General features: G+C 41.4%; 32 non-coding genes across 32 annotated transcripts; all 32 read left to right on the plus strand.

The window, feature by feature from the left end:
- The first annotated feature begins 209 nt into the window (after positions 1-209).
- On the plus strand, positions 210-299 carry trnar-ucu (transfer RNA arginine (anticodon UCU)). Its single transcript is given in 2 exon segments — positions 210-246; positions 264-299. It is a non-coding gene; the product is annotated as a tRNA-Arg (tRNA).
- Positions 300-606: 307 nt separating this feature from the next.
- Positions 607-680, plus strand: trnat-agu (transfer RNA threonine (anticodon AGU)). Its single transcript has one exon. It is a non-coding gene; the product is annotated as a tRNA-Thr (tRNA).
- Positions 681-787: 107 nt separating this feature from the next.
- On the plus strand, positions 788-877 carry trnar-ucu (transfer RNA arginine (anticodon UCU)). The gene is given in 2 exon segments: positions 788-824; positions 842-877. It is a non-coding gene; the product is annotated as a tRNA-Arg (tRNA).
- A 308-nt stretch (positions 878-1,185) lies between these two features.
- On the plus strand, positions 1,186-1,259 carry trnat-agu (transfer RNA threonine (anticodon AGU)). Its single transcript has one exon. It is a non-coding gene; the product is annotated as a tRNA-Thr (tRNA).
- A 504-nt stretch (positions 1,260-1,763) lies between these two features.
- Positions 1,764-1,837, plus strand: trnat-agu (transfer RNA threonine (anticodon AGU)). Its single transcript has one exon. It is a non-coding gene; the product is annotated as a tRNA-Thr (tRNA).
- A 504-nt stretch (positions 1,838-2,341) lies between these two features.
- Positions 2,342-2,415, plus strand: trnat-agu (transfer RNA threonine (anticodon AGU)). The gene has a single exon. It is a non-coding gene; the product is annotated as a tRNA-Thr (tRNA).
- Positions 2,416-2,521: 106 nt separating this feature from the next.
- On the plus strand, positions 2,522-2,611 carry trnar-ucu (transfer RNA arginine (anticodon UCU)). The gene is given in 2 exon segments: positions 2,522-2,558; positions 2,576-2,611. It is a non-coding gene; the product is annotated as a tRNA-Arg (tRNA).
- Positions 2,612-3,098: 487 nt separating this feature from the next.
- Positions 3,099-3,188, plus strand: trnar-ucu (transfer RNA arginine (anticodon UCU)). Its single transcript is given in 2 exon segments — positions 3,099-3,135; positions 3,153-3,188. It is a non-coding gene; the product is annotated as a tRNA-Arg (tRNA).
- Positions 3,189-3,676: 488 nt separating this feature from the next.
- Positions 3,677-3,766, plus strand: trnar-ucu (transfer RNA arginine (anticodon UCU)). Its single transcript is given in 2 exon segments — positions 3,677-3,713; positions 3,731-3,766. It is a non-coding gene; the product is annotated as a tRNA-Arg (tRNA).
- Positions 3,767-4,074: 308 nt separating this feature from the next.
- On the plus strand, positions 4,075-4,148 carry trnat-agu (transfer RNA threonine (anticodon AGU)). The gene has a single exon. It is a non-coding gene; the product is annotated as a tRNA-Thr (tRNA).
- Positions 4,149-5,230: 1,082 nt separating this feature from the next.
- trnat-agu (transfer RNA threonine (anticodon AGU)) lies at positions 5,231-5,304 on the plus strand. Its single transcript has one exon. It is a non-coding gene; the product is annotated as a tRNA-Thr (tRNA).
- A 106-nt stretch (positions 5,305-5,410) lies between these two features.
- trnar-ucu (transfer RNA arginine (anticodon UCU)) lies at positions 5,411-5,500 on the plus strand. The gene is given in 2 exon segments: positions 5,411-5,447; positions 5,465-5,500. It is a non-coding gene; the product is annotated as a tRNA-Arg (tRNA).
- Positions 5,501-5,988: 488 nt separating this feature from the next.
- trnar-ucu (transfer RNA arginine (anticodon UCU)) lies at positions 5,989-6,078 on the plus strand. The gene is given in 2 exon segments: positions 5,989-6,025; positions 6,043-6,078. It is a non-coding gene; the product is annotated as a tRNA-Arg (tRNA).
- A 487-nt stretch (positions 6,079-6,565) lies between these two features.
- On the plus strand, positions 6,566-6,655 carry trnar-ucu (transfer RNA arginine (anticodon UCU)). The gene is given in 2 exon segments: positions 6,566-6,602; positions 6,620-6,655. It is a non-coding gene; the product is annotated as a tRNA-Arg (tRNA).
- Positions 6,656-6,962: 307 nt separating this feature from the next.
- Positions 6,963-7,036, plus strand: trnat-agu (transfer RNA threonine (anticodon AGU)). Its single transcript has one exon. It is a non-coding gene; the product is annotated as a tRNA-Thr (tRNA).
- A 107-nt stretch (positions 7,037-7,143) lies between these two features.
- Positions 7,144-7,233, plus strand: trnar-ucu (transfer RNA arginine (anticodon UCU)). Its single transcript is given in 2 exon segments — positions 7,144-7,180; positions 7,198-7,233. It is a non-coding gene; the product is annotated as a tRNA-Arg (tRNA).
- Positions 7,234-7,541: 308 nt separating this feature from the next.
- trnat-agu (transfer RNA threonine (anticodon AGU)) lies at positions 7,542-7,615 on the plus strand. The gene has a single exon. It is a non-coding gene; the product is annotated as a tRNA-Thr (tRNA).
- A 504-nt stretch (positions 7,616-8,119) lies between these two features.
- Positions 8,120-8,193, plus strand: trnat-agu (transfer RNA threonine (anticodon AGU)). The gene has a single exon. It is a non-coding gene; the product is annotated as a tRNA-Thr (tRNA).
- Positions 8,194-8,299: 106 nt separating this feature from the next.
- Positions 8,300-8,389, plus strand: trnar-ucu (transfer RNA arginine (anticodon UCU)). The gene is given in 2 exon segments: positions 8,300-8,336; positions 8,354-8,389. It is a non-coding gene; the product is annotated as a tRNA-Arg (tRNA).
- An 885-nt stretch (positions 8,390-9,274) lies between these two features.
- Positions 9,275-9,348, plus strand: trnat-agu (transfer RNA threonine (anticodon AGU)). Its single transcript has one exon. It is a non-coding gene; the product is annotated as a tRNA-Thr (tRNA).
- A 683-nt stretch (positions 9,349-10,031) lies between these two features.
- trnar-ucu (transfer RNA arginine (anticodon UCU)) lies at positions 10,032-10,121 on the plus strand. Its single transcript is given in 2 exon segments — positions 10,032-10,068; positions 10,086-10,121. It is a non-coding gene; the product is annotated as a tRNA-Arg (tRNA).
- A 488-nt stretch (positions 10,122-10,609) lies between these two features.
- On the plus strand, positions 10,610-10,699 carry trnar-ucu (transfer RNA arginine (anticodon UCU)). Its single transcript is given in 2 exon segments — positions 10,610-10,646; positions 10,664-10,699. It is a non-coding gene; the product is annotated as a tRNA-Arg (tRNA).
- Positions 10,700-11,006: 307 nt separating this feature from the next.
- trnat-agu (transfer RNA threonine (anticodon AGU)) lies at positions 11,007-11,080 on the plus strand. Its single transcript has one exon. It is a non-coding gene; the product is annotated as a tRNA-Thr (tRNA).
- Positions 11,081-11,583: 503 nt separating this feature from the next.
- On the plus strand, positions 11,584-11,657 carry trnat-agu (transfer RNA threonine (anticodon AGU)). Its single transcript has one exon. It is a non-coding gene; the product is annotated as a tRNA-Thr (tRNA).
- Positions 11,658-11,763: 106 nt separating this feature from the next.
- Positions 11,764-11,853, plus strand: trnar-ucu (transfer RNA arginine (anticodon UCU)). The gene is given in 2 exon segments: positions 11,764-11,800; positions 11,818-11,853. It is a non-coding gene; the product is annotated as a tRNA-Arg (tRNA).
- A 489-nt stretch (positions 11,854-12,342) lies between these two features.
- trnar-ucu (transfer RNA arginine (anticodon UCU)) lies at positions 12,343-12,432 on the plus strand. Its single transcript is given in 2 exon segments — positions 12,343-12,379; positions 12,397-12,432. It is a non-coding gene; the product is annotated as a tRNA-Arg (tRNA).
- A 308-nt stretch (positions 12,433-12,740) lies between these two features.
- Positions 12,741-12,814, plus strand: trnat-agu (transfer RNA threonine (anticodon AGU)). Its single transcript has one exon. It is a non-coding gene; the product is annotated as a tRNA-Thr (tRNA).
- A 107-nt stretch (positions 12,815-12,921) lies between these two features.
- trnar-ucu (transfer RNA arginine (anticodon UCU)) lies at positions 12,922-13,011 on the plus strand. The gene is given in 2 exon segments: positions 12,922-12,958; positions 12,976-13,011. It is a non-coding gene; the product is annotated as a tRNA-Arg (tRNA).
- Positions 13,012-13,317: 306 nt separating this feature from the next.
- trnat-agu (transfer RNA threonine (anticodon AGU)) lies at positions 13,318-13,391 on the plus strand. Its single transcript has one exon. It is a non-coding gene; the product is annotated as a tRNA-Thr (tRNA).
- Positions 13,392-13,498: 107 nt separating this feature from the next.
- trnar-ucu (transfer RNA arginine (anticodon UCU)) lies at positions 13,499-13,588 on the plus strand. The gene is given in 2 exon segments: positions 13,499-13,535; positions 13,553-13,588. It is a non-coding gene; the product is annotated as a tRNA-Arg (tRNA).
- Positions 13,589-14,472: 884 nt separating this feature from the next.
- trnat-agu (transfer RNA threonine (anticodon AGU)) lies at positions 14,473-14,546 on the plus strand. The gene has a single exon. It is a non-coding gene; the product is annotated as a tRNA-Thr (tRNA).
- A 107-nt stretch (positions 14,547-14,653) lies between these two features.
- On the plus strand, positions 14,654-14,743 carry trnar-ucu (transfer RNA arginine (anticodon UCU)). The gene is given in 2 exon segments: positions 14,654-14,690; positions 14,708-14,743. It is a non-coding gene; the product is annotated as a tRNA-Arg (tRNA).
- The last annotated feature ends 69 nt before the right edge of the window (positions 14,744-14,812 follow it).

The following is a 14,812-nucleotide window of genomic DNA, read 5'->3' on the forward strand; positions in this document are numbered from 1 at the left end:
ATGATCTACACCTTGAACGGAAGGTGTGTGTCGCCGTGGCTTAGTTGGTTAAAGTGCCTGTCTAGTAAACAGGAGATCCTGTGTTCGAATCCCAGCGGTGCCTTGGTTTGATCAATATGCAATGATCTTTTAGTCAGGACTTCTTTTTTAGACTTGCAACATTTGTTTTCACAGAAAACTGGTCACTCTTGGACAAGATGGGGTGTGCAGGCTCTGTGGCGCAATGGATAGCGCATTGGACTTCTAGATGATAAGATGGAGCAATTCAAAGGTTGTGGGTTCGAGTCCCACCAGAGTCGAAAGTTGTGCTGATTATTTGCTTTTGATGTAGAACAAAGAAGCTCAACATTTCAGAATTATTCCACTTGTCTTCATAGAATTACAATGACTTTGTGTTGCCACAGAGAGTGCATTGACTTGTAGTTGAAAGACTGAAGCAATTGCAACATCTTGTTTGAGTTGATTTCTGACTTTTTTGGAGAAAACTGTGGGTCTTACTTAGAAAAGTTCTGTTTGTCGTTGGTACAAGATTTTACTCCAGTGAGAAAAATCAGCCCGGTTTCCCTTGAACATTGTAATGATCTACACGTTGTACAGAAGACGTGTGGCGCCGTGGCTTAGTTGGTTAAAGTGCCTGTCTAGTAAACAGGAGATCCTGGGTTCGAATCCCAGCGGTGCCTTTGGTTTGATCAATATGCAATTATCTTTTAGTAAGGACTTCTTTTTTAGACTTGCAACATTTGTTTTCACAGAAAACTGGTCACTCTTGGTCATCTTGGAGTGTGCAGGCTCTGTGGCGCAATGGATAGCGCATTGGACTTCTAGATGATAAGCTGGAGCAATTCAAAGGTTGTGGGTTCGAGTCCCACCAGAGTCGAAAGTTGTGCTTATTGTTTGCTTTGATGCAGAACAAAGAAGCTCAACATTTCAGAAATATTCCTCTTGTCTTCATAGAATTGCAATGACTTTTTGGTGCCACAGAGAGTGCATTGACTTGTAGTTGAAAGACTGAAGCAATTGCAACATCTTGTTTGAGTTGATTTCTGACTTTTTTTGGAGAAAACTGTGGGTCTTACTTAGAAAAGTTCTGTTTGCTGTTGGTACAAGATTTTACTCCAATGAGAAAAATCAGGACCAGTTTCCCTTGAACATTGTAACGATCTACACCTTGAAATGAAGGTGCGAGGCGCCGTGGCTTAGTTGGTTAAAGTGCCTGTCTAGTAAACAGGAGATCCTGGGTTCAAATCCCAGCGGTGCCTTGGTTTGATCAATATGCAATGATCTTTTAGTCAGGACTTCTTTTTTAGACTTGCAACATTTGTTTTCACAGAAAACTGGTCACTCTTGGTCAAGATAGGGTGTGCAGGCTCTGTGGCGCAATGGATAGTGCATTGGACTTCTAGATGATAAGCTGGAGCAATTCAAAGGTTGTGGGTTCGAGTCCCACCAGAGTAGAAAGTTGTGCTAGTTGTTTGCTTTGATGCAGAACAAAGAAGCTCAACATTTCAGAAATATTCCTCTTGTCTTCATAGAATTGCAATGACTTTGTGGTGCCACAGAGAGTGCATTGACTTGTAGTTGAAAGACTGAAGCAATTGCAACATCTTGTTTGAGTTGATTTCTGACTTTTTTTGGAGAAAACTGTGGGTCTTACTTAGAAAAGTTCTGTTTGCTGTTGGTACAAGATTTTACTCCAATGAGAAAAATCAGGACCAGTTTCCCTTGAACATTGTAACGATCTACACCTTGAAATGAAGGTGCGAGGCGCCGTGGCTTAGTTGGTTAAAGTGCCTGTCTAGTAAACAGGAGATCCTGGGTTCAAATCCCAGCGGTGCCTTGGTTTGATCAATATGCAATGATCTTTTAGTCAGGACTTCTTTTTCAGACTTGCAACATTTGTTTTCACAGAAAACTGGTCACTCTTGGTCAAGATAGGGTGTGCAGGCTCTGTGGCGCAATGGATAGTGCATTGGACTTCTAGATGATAAGCTGGAGCAATTCAAAGGTTGTGGGTTCGAGTCCCACCAGAGTAGAAAGTTGTGCTAGTTGTTTGCTTTGATGCAGAACAAAGAAGCTCAACATTTCAGAAATATTCCTCTTGTCTTCATAAAATTGCAATGACTTTGTGGTGCCACAGAGAGTGCATTGACTTGTAGTTGAAAGACTGAAGCAATTGCAACATCTTGTTTGAGTTGATTTCTGACTTTTTTTGGAGAAAACTGTGGGTCTTACTTAGAAAAGTTCCGTTTGCTGTTGGTACAAGATTTTACTCCAATGAGAAAAATCAGGACCAGTTTCCCTTGAACATTGTAATGATCTACACCTTGAAATGAAGGTGCGAGGCGCCGTGGCTTAGTTGGTTAAAGTGCCTGTCTAGTAAACAGGAGATCCTGGGTTCGAATCCCAGCGGTGCCTTGGTTTGATCTATATGCAATGATCTTTTAGTCAGGACTTCTTTTTTAGACTTGCAACATTTGTTTTCACAGAAAACTGGTCACTCTTGGTCAAGATGGGGTGTGCAGGCTCTGTGGCGCAATGGATAGCGCATTGGACTTCTAGATGATAAGCTGGAGCAATTCAAAGGTTGTGGGTTCGAGTCCCACCAGAGTCGAAAGTTGTGCTTATTGTTTGCTTTGATGCAGAACAAAGAAGCTCAACATTTCAGAAATATTCCTCTTGTCTTCATAGAATTGCAATGACTTTGTGGTGCCACAGAGAGTGCATTGACTTGTAGTTGAAAGACTGAAGCAATTGCAACATCTTGTTTGAGTTGATTTCTGACTTATTTGGAGAAAACTGTGGGTCTTACTTAGAAAAGTTCTGTTTGTCGTTGGTACAAGATTTTACTCCAGTGAGAAAAATCAGCCCGGTTTCCCTTGAACATTGTAATGATCTACACGTTGTAAAGAAGACGTGTGGCGCCGTGGCTTAGTTGGTTAAAGTGCCTGTCTAGTAAACAGGAGATCCTGGTTTCGAATCCCAGCGGTGCCTTTGGTTTGATCAATATGCAATTATATTTTAGTAAGGACTTCTTTTTTAGACTTGCAACATTTGTTTTCACAGAAAACTGGTCACTCTTGGTCAAGATGGGGTGTGCAGGCTCTGTGGCGCAATGGATAGCGCATTGGACTTCTAGATGATAAGATGGAGCAATTCAAAGGTTGTGGGTTCGAGTCCCACCAGAGTCGAAAGTTGTGCTGATTATTTGCTTTTGATGTAGAACAAAGAAGCTCAACATTTCAGAATTATTCCACTTGTCTTCATAGAATTACAATGACTTTGTGTTGCCACAGAGAGTGCATTGACTTGTAGTTGAAAGACTGAAGCAATTGCAACATCTTGTTTGAGTTGATTTCTGACTTTTTTGGAGAAAACTGTGGGTCTTACTTAGAAAAGTTCTGTTTGTCGTTGGTACAAGATTTTACTCCAGTGAGAAAAATCAGCCCGGTTTCCCTTGAACATTGTAATGATCTACACGTTGTACAGAAGACGTGTGGCGCCGTGGCTTAGTTGGTTAAAGTGCCTGTCTAGTAAACAGGAGATCCTGGGTTCGAATCCCAGCGGTGGCTTTGGTTTGATCAATATGCAATTATCTTTTAGTAAGGACTTCTTTTTTAGACTTGCAACATTTGTTTTCACAGAAAACTGGTCACTCTTGGTCATCTTGGAGTGTGCAGGCTCTGTGGCGCAATGGATAGCGCACTGGACTTCTAGATGATAAGCTGGAGCAATTCAAAGGTTGTGGGTTCGAGTCCCACCAGAGTCGAAAGTTGTGCTTATCGTTTGCTTTGATGCAGAACAAAGAAGCTCAACATTTCAGAAATATTCCTCTTGTCTTCATAGAATTGCAATGACTTTGTGGTGCCACAGAGAGTGCATTGACTTGTAGTTGAAAGACTGAAGCAATTGCAACATCTTGTTTGAGTTGATTTCTGACTTTTTTTGGAGAAAACTGTGGGTCTTACTTAGAAAAGTTCTGTTTGCTGTTGGTACAAGATTTTACTCCAATGAGAAAAATCAGGACCAGTTTCCCTTGAACATTGTAACGATCTACACCTTGAAATGAAGGTGCGAGGCGCCGTGGCTTAGTTGGTTAAAGTGCCTGTCTAGTAAACAGGAGATCCTGGGTTCAAATCCCAGCGGTGCCTTGTTTTGATCAATATGCAATGATCTTTTAGTCAGGACTTCTTTTTTAGACTTGCAACATTTGTTTTCACAGAAAACTGGTCACTCTTGGTCAAGATAGGGTGTGCAGGCTCTGTGGCGCAATGGATAGTGCATTGGACTTCTAGATGATAAGCTGGAGCAATTCAAAGGTTGTGGGTTCGAGTCCCACCAGAGTAGAAAGTTGTGCTAGTTGTTTGCTTTGATGCAGAACAAAGAAGCTCAACATTTCAGAAATATTCCTCTTGTCTTCATAGAATTGCAATGACTTTGTGGTGCCACAGAGAGTGCATTGACTTGTAGTTGAAAGACTGAAGCAATTGCAACATCTTGTTTGAGTTGATTTCTGACTTTTTTTGGAGAAAACTGTGGGTCTTACTTAGAAAAGTTCTGTTTGCTGTTGGTACAAGATTTTACTCCAATGAGAAAAATCAGGACCAGTTTCCCTTGAACATTGTAACGATCTACACCTTGAAATGAAGGTGCGAGGCGCCGTGGCTTAGTTGGTTAAAGTGCCTGTCTAGTAAACAGGAGATCCTGGGTTCAAATCCCAGGGGTGCCTTGGTTTGATCAATATGCAATGATCTTTTAGTCAGGACTTCTTTTTTAGACTTGCAACATTTGTTTTCACAGAAAACTGGTCACTCTTGGTCAAGATAGGGTGTGCAGGCTCTGTGGCGCAATGGATAGTGCATTGGACTTCTAGATGATAAGCTGGAGCAATTCAAAGGTTGTGGGTTCGAGTCCCACCAGAGTAGAAAGTTGTGCTAGTTGTTTGCTTTGATGCAGAACAAAGAAGCTCAACATTTCAGAAATATTCCTCTTGTCTTCATAGAATTGCAATGACTTTGTGGTGCCACAGAGAGTGCATTGACTTGTAGTTGAAAGACTGAAGCAATTGCAACATCTTGTTTGAGTTGATTTCTGACTTTTTTTGGAGAAAACTGTGGGTCTTACTTAGAAAAGTTCCGTTTGCTGTTGGTACAAGATTTTACTCCAATGAGAAAAATCAGGACCAGTTTCCCTTGAACATTGTAATGATCTACACCTTGAAATGAAGGTGCGAGGCGCCGTGGCTTAGTTGGTTAAAGTGCCTGTCTAGTAAACAGGAGATCCTGGGTTCGAATCCCAGCGGTGCCTTGGTTTGATCTATATGCAATGATCTTTTAGTCAGGACTTCTTTTTTAGACTTGCAACATTTGTTTTCACAGAAAACTGGTCACTCTTGGTCAAGATGGGGTGTGCAGGCTCTGTGGCGCAATGGATAGCGCATTGGACTTCTAGATGATAAGATGGTGCAATTCAAAGGTTGTGGGTTCGAGTCCCACCAGGGTCGAAAGTTGTGCTGATTATTTGCTTTTGATGTAGAACAAAGAAGCTCAACATTTCAGAATTATTCCACTTGTCTTCATAGAATTACAATGACTTTGTGTTGCCACAGAGAGTGCATTGACTTGTAGTTGAAAGACTGAAGCAATTGCAACATCTTGTTTGAGTTGATTTCTGACTTTTTTGGAGAAAACTGTGGGTCTTACTTAGAAAAGTTCTGTTTGTCATTGGTACAAGATTTTACTCCAGTGAGAAAAATCAGCCCGGTTTCCCTTGAACATTGTAATGATCTACACGTTGTACAGAAGACGTGTGGCGCCGTGGCTTAGTTGGTTAAAGTGCCTGTCTAGTAAACAGGAGATCCTGGGTTTGAATCCCAGCGGTGCCTTTGGTTTGATCAATATGCAATTATATTTTAGTAAGGACTTCTTTTTTAGACTTGCAACATTTGTTTTCACAGAAAACTGGTCACTCTTGGTCAAGATGGGGTGTGCAGGCTCTGTGGCGCAATGGATAGCGCATTGGACTTCTAGATGATAAGCTGGAGCAATTCAAAGGTTGTGGGTTCGAGTCCCACCAGAGTCGAAAGTTGTGCTACTTGTTTGCTTTGATGTAGAACAAAGAAGCTCAACATTTCAGAAATGTTCCTCTTGTCTTCATAGAATTGCAATGACTTTGTGGTGCCACAGAGAGTGCATTGACTTGTAGTTGAAAGACTGAAGCAATTGCAACATCTTGTTTGAGTTCATTTCTGACTTTTTTTGGAGAAAACTGTGGGTCTTACTTAGAAAAGTTCCGTTTGCTGTTGGTACAAGATTTTACTCCAATGAGAAAAATCAGCCCGGTTTCCCTTGAACATTGTAATGATCTACACCTTGAACGGAAGGTGTGTGTCGCCGTGGCTTAGTTGGTTAAAGTGCCTGTCTAGTAAACAGGAGATCCTGTGTTCGAATCCCAGCGGTGCCTTGGTTTGATCAATATGCAATGATCTTTTAGTCAGGACTTCTTTTTTAGACTTGCAACATTTGTTTTCACAGAAAACTGGTCACTCTTGGTCAAGATGGGGTGTGCAGGCTCTGTGGCGCAATGGATAGCGCATTGGACTTCTAGATGATAAGATGGAGCAATTCAAAGGTTGTGGGTTCGAGTCCCACCAGAGTCGAAAGTTGTGCTGATTATTTGCTTTTGATGTAGAACAAAGAAGCTCAACATTTCAGAATTATTCCACTTGTCTTCATAGAATTACAATGACTTTGTGTTGCCACAGAGAGTGCATTGACTTGTAGTTGAAAGACTGAAGCAATTGCAACATCTTGTTTGAGTTGATTTCTGACTTTTTTGGAGAAAACTGTGGGTCTTACTTAGAAAAGTTCTGTTTGTCGTTGGTACAAGATTTTACTCCAGTGAGAAAAATCAGCCCGGTTTCCCTTGAACATTGTAATGATCTACACGTTGTACAGAAGACGTGTGGCGCCGTGGCTTAGTTGGTTAAAGTGCCTGTCTAGTAAACAGGAGATCCTGGGTTCGAATCCCAGCGGTGCCTTTGGTTTGATCAATATGCAATTATCTTTTAGTAAGGACTTCTTTTTTAGACTTGCAACATTTGTTTTCACAGAAAACTGGTCACTCTTGGTCATCTTGGAGTGTGCAGGCTCTGTGGCGCAATGGATAGCGCATTGGACTTCTAGATGATAAGCTGGAGCAATTCAAAGGTTGTGGGTTCGAGTCCCACCAGAGTCGAAAGTTGTGCTTATTGTTTGCTTTGATGCAGAACAAAGAAGCTCAACATTTCAGAAATATTCCTCTTGTCTTCATAGAATTGCAATGACTTTGTGGTGCCACAGAGAGTGCATTGACTTGTAGTTGAAAGACTGAAGCAATTGCAACATCTTGTTTGAGTTGATTTCTGACTTTTTTTGGAGAAAACTGTGGGTCTTACTTAGAAAAGTTCTGTTTGCTGTTGGTACAAGATTTTACTCCAATGAGAAAAATCAGGACCAGTTTCCCTTGAACATTGTAACGATCTACACCTTGAAATGAAGGTGCGAGGCGCCGTGGCTTAGTTGGTTAAAGTGCCTGTCTAGTAAACAGGAGATCCTGGGTTCAAATCCCAGCGGTGCCTTGGTTTGATCAATATGCAATGATCTTTTAGTCAGGACTTCTTTTTTAGACTTGCAACATTTGTTTTCACAGAAAACTGGTCACTCTTGGTCAAGATAGGGTGTGCAGGCTCTGTGGCGCAATGGATAGTGCATTGGACTTCTAGATGATAAGCTGGAGCAATTCAAAGGTTGTGGGTTCGAGTCCCACCAGAGTAGAAAGTTGTGCTAGTTGTTTGCTTTGATGCAGAACAAAGAAGCTCAACATTTCAGAAATATTCCTCTTGTCTTCATAGAATTGCAATGACTTTGTGGTGCCACAGAGAGTGCATTGACTTGTAGTTGAAAGACTGAAGCAATTGCAACATCTTGTTTGAGTTGATTTCTGACTTTTTTTGGAGAAAACTGTGGGTCTTACTTAGAAAAGTTCCGTTTGCTGTTGGTACAAGATTTTACTCCAATGAGAAAAATCAGGACCAGTTTCCCTTGAACATTGTAATGATCTACACCTTGAAATGAAGGTGCGAGGCGCCGTGGCTTAGTTGGTTAAAGTGCCTGTCTAGTAAACAGGAGATCCTGGGTTCGAATCCCAGCGGTGCCTTGGTTTGATCTATATGCAATGATCTTTTAGTCAGGACTTCTTTTTTATACTTGCAACATTTGTTTTCACAGAAAACTGGTCACTCTTGGTCAAGATGGGGTGTGCAGGCTCTGTGGCGCAATGGATAGCGCATTGGACTTCTAGATGATAAGATGGAGCAATTCAAAGGTTGTGGGTTCGAGTCCCACCAGAGTCGAAAGTTGTGCTGATTATTTGCTTTTGATGTAGAACAAAGAAGCTCAACATTTCAGAATTATTCCACTTGTCTTCATAGAATTACAATGACTTTGTGTTGCCACAGAGAGTGCATTGACTTGTAGTTGAAAGACTGAAGCAATTGCAACATCTTGTTTGAGTTGATTTCTGACTTTTTTGGAGAAAACTGTGGGTCTTACTTAGAAAAGTTCTGTTTGTCGTTGGTACAAGATTTTACTCCAGTGAGAAAAATCAGCCCGGTTTCCCTTGAACATTGTAATGATCTACACGTTGTACAGAAGACGTGTGGCGCCGTGGCTTAGTTGGTTAAAGTGCCTGTCTAGTAAACAGGAGATCCTTGGTTTGAATCCCAGCGGTGCCTTTGGTTTGATCAATATGCAATTATCTTTTAGTAAGGACTTCTTTTTTAGACTTGCAACATTTGTTTTCACAGAAAACTGGTCACTCTTGGTCATCTTGGAGTGTGCAGGCTCTGTGGCGCAATGGATAGCGCATTGAATTCTAGATGATAAGCTGGAGCAATTCAAAGGTTGTGGGTTCGAGTCCCACCAGAGTCGAAAGTTGTGCTTATTGTTTGCTTTGATGCAGAACAAAGAAGCTCAACATTTCAGAAATATTCCTCTTGTCTTCATAGAATTGCAATGACTTTGTGGTGCCACAGAGAGTGCATTGACTTGTAGTTGAAAGACTGAAGCAATTGCAACATCTTGTTTGAGTTGATTTCTGACTTTTTTTGGAGAAAACTGTGGGTCTTACTTAGAAAAGTTCTGTTTGCTGTTGGTACAAGATTTTACTCCAATGAGAAAAATCAGGACCAGTTTCCCTTGAACATTGTAACGATCTACACCTTGAAATGAAGGTGCGAGGCGCCGTGGCTTAGTTGGTTAAAGTGCCTGTCTAGTAAACAGGAGATCCTGGGTTCAAATCCCAGCGGTGCCTTGGTTTGATCAATATGCAATGATCTTTTAGTCAGGACTTCTTTTTTAGACTTGCAACATTTGTTTTCACAGAAAACTGGTCACTCTTGGTCAAGATGAGGTGTGCAGGCTCTGTGGCTCAATGGATAGTGCATTGGACTTCTAGATGATAAGCTGGAGCAATTCAAAGGTTGTGGGTTCGAGTCCCACCAGAGTAGAAAGTTGTGCTAGTTGTTTGCTTTGATGCAGAACAAAGAAGCTCAACATTTCAGAAATATTCCTCTTGTCTTCATAGAATTGCAATGACTTTGTGGTGCCACAGAGAGTGCATTGACTTGTAGTTGAAAGACTGAAGCAATTGCAACATCTTGTTTGAGTTGATTTCTGACTTTTTTTGGAGAAAACTTTGGGTCTTACTTAGAAAAGTTCTGTTTGCTGTTGGTACAAGATTTTACTCCAATGAGAAAAATCAGGACCAGTTTCCCTTGAACATTGTAATGATCTACACCTTGAACGGAAGGTGTGTGGGCCGTGGCTTAGTTGGTTAAAGTGCCTGTCTAGTAAACAGGAGATCCTGGGTTCGAATCCCAGCGGTGCCTTGGTTTGATCTATATGCAATGATCTTTTAGTCAGGACTTCTTTTTTAGACTTGCAACATTTGTTTTCACAGAAAACTGGTCACTCTTGGTCAAGATGGGGTGTGCAGGCTCTGTGGCGCAATGGATAGCGCATTGGACTTCTAGATGATAAGATGGAGCAATTCAAAGGTTGTGGGTTCGAGTCCCACCAGAGTCGAAAGTTGTGCTGATTATTTGCTTTTGATGTAGAACAAAGAAGCTCAACATTTCAGAATTATTCCACTTGTCTTCATAGAATTACAATGACTTTGTGTTGCCACAGAGAGTGCATTGACTTGTAGTTGAAAGACTGAAGCAATTGCAACATCTTGTTTGAGTTGATTTCTGACTTTTTTGGAGAAAACTGTGGGTCTTACTTAGAAAAGTTCTGTTTGTCATTGGTACAAGATTTTACTCCAGTGAGAAAAATCAGCCCAGTTTCCCTTGAACATTGTAATGATCTACACGTTGTACAGAAGACGTGTGGCGCCGTGGCTTAGTTGGTTAAAGTGCCTGTCTAGTAAACAGGAGATCCTGGGTTTGAATCCCAGCGGTGCCTTTGGTTTGATCAATATGCAATTATCTTTTAGTAAGGACTTCTTTTTTAGACTTGCAACATTTGTTTTCACAGAAAACTGGTCACTCTTGGTCATCTTGGAGTGTGCAGGCTCTGTGGCGCAATGGATAGCGCATTGGACTTCTAGATGATAAGCTGGAGCAATTCAAAGGTTGTGGGTTCGAGTCCCACCAGAGTCGAAAGTTGTGCTTATTGTTTGCTTTGATGCAGAACAAAGAAGCTCAACATTTCAGAAATATTCCTCTTGTCTTCATAGAATTGCAATGACTTTGTGGTGCCACAGAGAGTGCATTGACTTGTAGTTGAAAGACTGAAGCAATTGCAACATCTTGTTTGAGTTGATTTCTGACTTTTTTTGGAGAAAACTGTGGGTCTTACTTAGAAAAGTTCCGTTTGCTGTTGGTACAAGATTTTACTACAATGAGAAAAATCAGCCCGGTTTCCCTTGAACATTGTAATGATCTACACCTTGAACGGAAGGTGTGTGGCGCCGTGGCTTAGTTGGTTAAAGTGCCTGTCTAGTAAACAGGAGATCCTGGGTTCGAATCCCAGCGGTGCCTTGGTTTGATCAATATGCAATGATCTTTTAGTCAGGACTTCTTTTTTAGACTTGCAACATTTGTTTTCACAGAAAACTGGTCACTCTTGGTCAAGATGGGGTGTGCAGGCTCTGTGGCGCAATGGATAGTGCATTGGACTTCTAGATGATAAGCTGGAGCAATTCAAAGGTTGTGGGTTCGAGTCCCACCAGAGTAGAAAGTTGTGCTACTTGTTTGCTTTGATGCAGAACAAAGAAGCTCAACATTTCAGAAATATTCCTCTTGTCTTCATAGAATTGCAATGACTTTGTGGTGCCACAGAGAGTGCATTGACTTGTAGTTGAAAGACTGAAGCAATTGCAACATCTTGTTTGAGTTGATTTCTGACTTTTTTTGGAGAAAACTGTGGGTCTTACTTAGAAAAGTTCCGTTTGCTGTTGGTACAAGATTTTACTCCAATGAGAAAAATCAGCCCGGTTTCCCTTGAACATTGTAATGATCTACACCTTGAACGGAAGGTGTGTGGCGCCGTGGCTTAGTTGGTTAAAGTGCCTGTCTAGTAAACAGGAGATCCTGGGTTCGAATCCCAGCGGTGCCTTGGTTTGATCAATATGCAATGATCTTTTAGTCAGGACTTCTTTTTTAGACTTGCAACATTTGTTTTCACAGAAAACTGGTCACTCTTGGTCAAGATGGGGTGTGCAGGCTCTGTGGCGCAATGGATAGCGCATTGGACTTCTAGATGATAAGATGGAGCAATTCAAAGGTTGTGGGTTCGAGTCCCACCAGAGTCGAAAGTTGTGCTGATTATTTGCTTTTGATGTAGAACAAAGAAGCTCAACATTTCAGAATTATTCCACTTGTCTTCATAGAATTACAATGACTTTGTGTTGCCACAGAGAGTGCATTGACTTGTAGTTGAAAGACTGAAGCAATTGCAACATCTTGTTTGAGTTGATTTCTGACTTTTTTTGGAGAAAACTGTGGGTCTTACTTAGAAAAGTTCTCTTTGCTGTTGGTACAAGATTTTACTCCAGTGAGAAAAATCAGCCCGGTTTCCCTTGAACATTGTAATGATCTACACGTTGTACAGAAGACGTGTGGCGCCGTGGCTTAGTTGGTTAAAGTGCCTGTCTAGTAAACAGTAGATCCTGGGTTCGAATCCCAGCGGTGCCTTTGGTTTGATCAATATGCAATTATATTTTATTAAGGACTTCTTTTTTAGACTTGCAACATTTGTTTTCACAGAAAACTGGTCACTCTTGGTCAAGATGGGGTGTGCAGGCTCTGTGGCGCAATGGATAGCGCATTGGACTTCTAGATGATAAGCTGGAGCAATTCAAAGGTTGTGGGTTCGAGTCCCACAAGAGTCGAAAGTTGTGCTACTTGTTTGCTTTGATGTAGAACAAAGAAGCTCAACATTTCAGAAATGTTCCTCTTGTCTTCATAGAATTGCAATGACTTTGTGGTGCCACAGAGAGTGCATTGACTTGTAGTTGAAAGACTGAAGCAATTGCAACATCTTGTTTGAGTTGATTTCTGACTTTTTTTGGAGAAAACTGTGGGTCTTACTTAGAAAAGTTCTGTTTGCTGTTGGTACAAGATTTTACTCCAATGAGAAAAATCAGGACCAGTTTCCCTTGAACATTGTAATGATCTACACCTTGAACGGAAGGTGTGTGGCGCCGTGGCTTAGTTGGTTAAAGTGCCTGTCTAGTAAACAGGAGATCCTGGGTTCGAATCCCAGCGGTGCCTTTGGTTTGATCAATATGCAATTATATTTTAGTAAGGACTTCTTTTTTAGACTTGCAACATTTGTTTTCACAGAAAACTGGTCACTCTTGGTCAAGATGAGGTGTGCAGGCTCTGTGGCGCAATGGATAGCGCATTGGACTTCTAGATGATAAGCTGGAGCAATTCAAAGGTTGTGGGTTCGAGTCCCACCAGAGTCGAAAGTTGTGCTACTTGTTTGCTTTGATGTAGAACAAAGAAGCTCAACATTTCAGAAATGTTCCTCTTGTCTTCATAGAATTGCAATGACTTTGTGGTGCCACAGAGAGTGCATTGACTTGTAGTTGAAAGACTGAAGCAATTGCAACATCTTGTTTGAGTTGATTTCTGACTTATTTGGAGAAAACTGTGGGTCTTACTTAGAAAAGTTCTGTTTGTCGTTGGTACAAGATTTTACTCCAGTGAGAAAAATCAGCCCGGTTTCCCTTGAACATTGTAATGATCTACACGTTGTAAAGAAGACGTGTGGCGCCGTGGCTTAGTTGGTTAAAGTGCCTGTCTAGTAAACAGGAGATCCTGGGTTCGAATCCCAGCGGTGCCTTTGGTTTGATCAATATGCAATTATATTTTAGTAAGGACTTCTTTTTTAGACTTGCAACATTTGTTTTCACAGAAAACTGGTCACTCTTGGTCAAGATGGGGTGTGCAGGCTCTGTGGCGCAATGGATAGCGCATTGGACTTCTAGATGATAAGCTGGAGCAATTCAAAGGTTGTGGGTTCGAGTCCCACCAGAGTCGAAAGTTGTGCTACTTGTTTGCTTTGATGTAGAACAAAGAAGCTCAACATTTCAGAAATGTTCCTCTTGTCTTCATAGAATTGCAATGACTTTGTGGTGCCACAGAGAGTGCATTGACTTGTAGTTGAAAGACTGAAGCAATTGCAACATCTTGTTTGAGTTGATTTCTGACTTTTTTTGGAGAAAACTGTGGGTCTTACTTAGAAAAGTTCCGTTTGCTGTTGGTACAAGATTTTACTCCAATGAGAAAAATCAGCCCGGTTTCCCTTGAACATTGTAATGATCTACACCTTGAACGGAAGGTGTGTGGCGCCGTGGCTTATTTGGTTAAAGTGCCTGTCTAGTAAACAGGAGATCCTGGGTTCGAATCCCAGCGGTGCCTTGGTTTGATCAATATGCAGTGATCTTTTAGTCAGGACTTCTTTTTTAGACTTGCAACATTTGTTTTCACAGAAAACTGGTCACTCTTGGTCAAGATGGGGTGTGCAGGCTCTGTGGGGCAATGGATAGCGCATTGGACTTCTAGATGATAAGATGGAGCAATTCAAAGGTTGTGGGTTCGAGTCCCACCAGAGTCGAAAGTTGTGCTGATTATTTGCTTTTGATGTAGAACAAAGAAGCTCAACATTTCAGAATTATTCCACTTGTCTTCATAGAATTACAATGACTTTGTGTTGCCACAGAGAGTGCATTGACTTGTAGTTGAAAGACTGAAGCAATTGCAACATCTTGTTTGAGTTGATTTCTGACTTATTTGGAGAAAACTGTGGGTCTTACTTAGAAAAGTTCTGTTTGTCGTTGGTACAAGATTTTACTCCAGTGAGAAAAATCAGCCCGGTTTCCCTTGAACATTGTAATGATCTACACGTTGTAAAGAAGACGTGTGGCGCCGTGGCTTAGTTGGTTAAAGTGCCTGTCTAGTAAACAGGAGATCCTGGGTTCGAATCCCAGCGGTGCCTTTGGTTTGATCAATATGCAATTATATTTTAGTAAGGACTTCTTTTTTAGACTTGCAACATTTGTTTTCACAGAAAACTGGTCACTCTTGGTCAAGATGGGGTGTGCAGGCTCTGTGGCGCAATGGATAGCGCATTGGACTTCTAGATGATAAGCTGGAGCAATTCAAAGGTTGTGGGTTCGAGTCCCACCAGAGTCGAAAGTTGTGCTACTTGTTTGCTTTGATGTAGAACAAAGAAGCTCAACATTTCAGAAATGTTCCTCTTGT

Source organism: Astyanax mexicanus, chromosome 7 (genome assembly GCF_023375975.1).
Source record: "Astyanax mexicanus isolate ESR-SI-001 chromosome 7, AstMex3_surface, whole genome shotgun sequence".
Lineage (NCBI taxonomy): Eukaryota > Metazoa > Chordata > Actinopteri > Characiformes > Acestrorhamphidae > Astyanax > Astyanax mexicanus.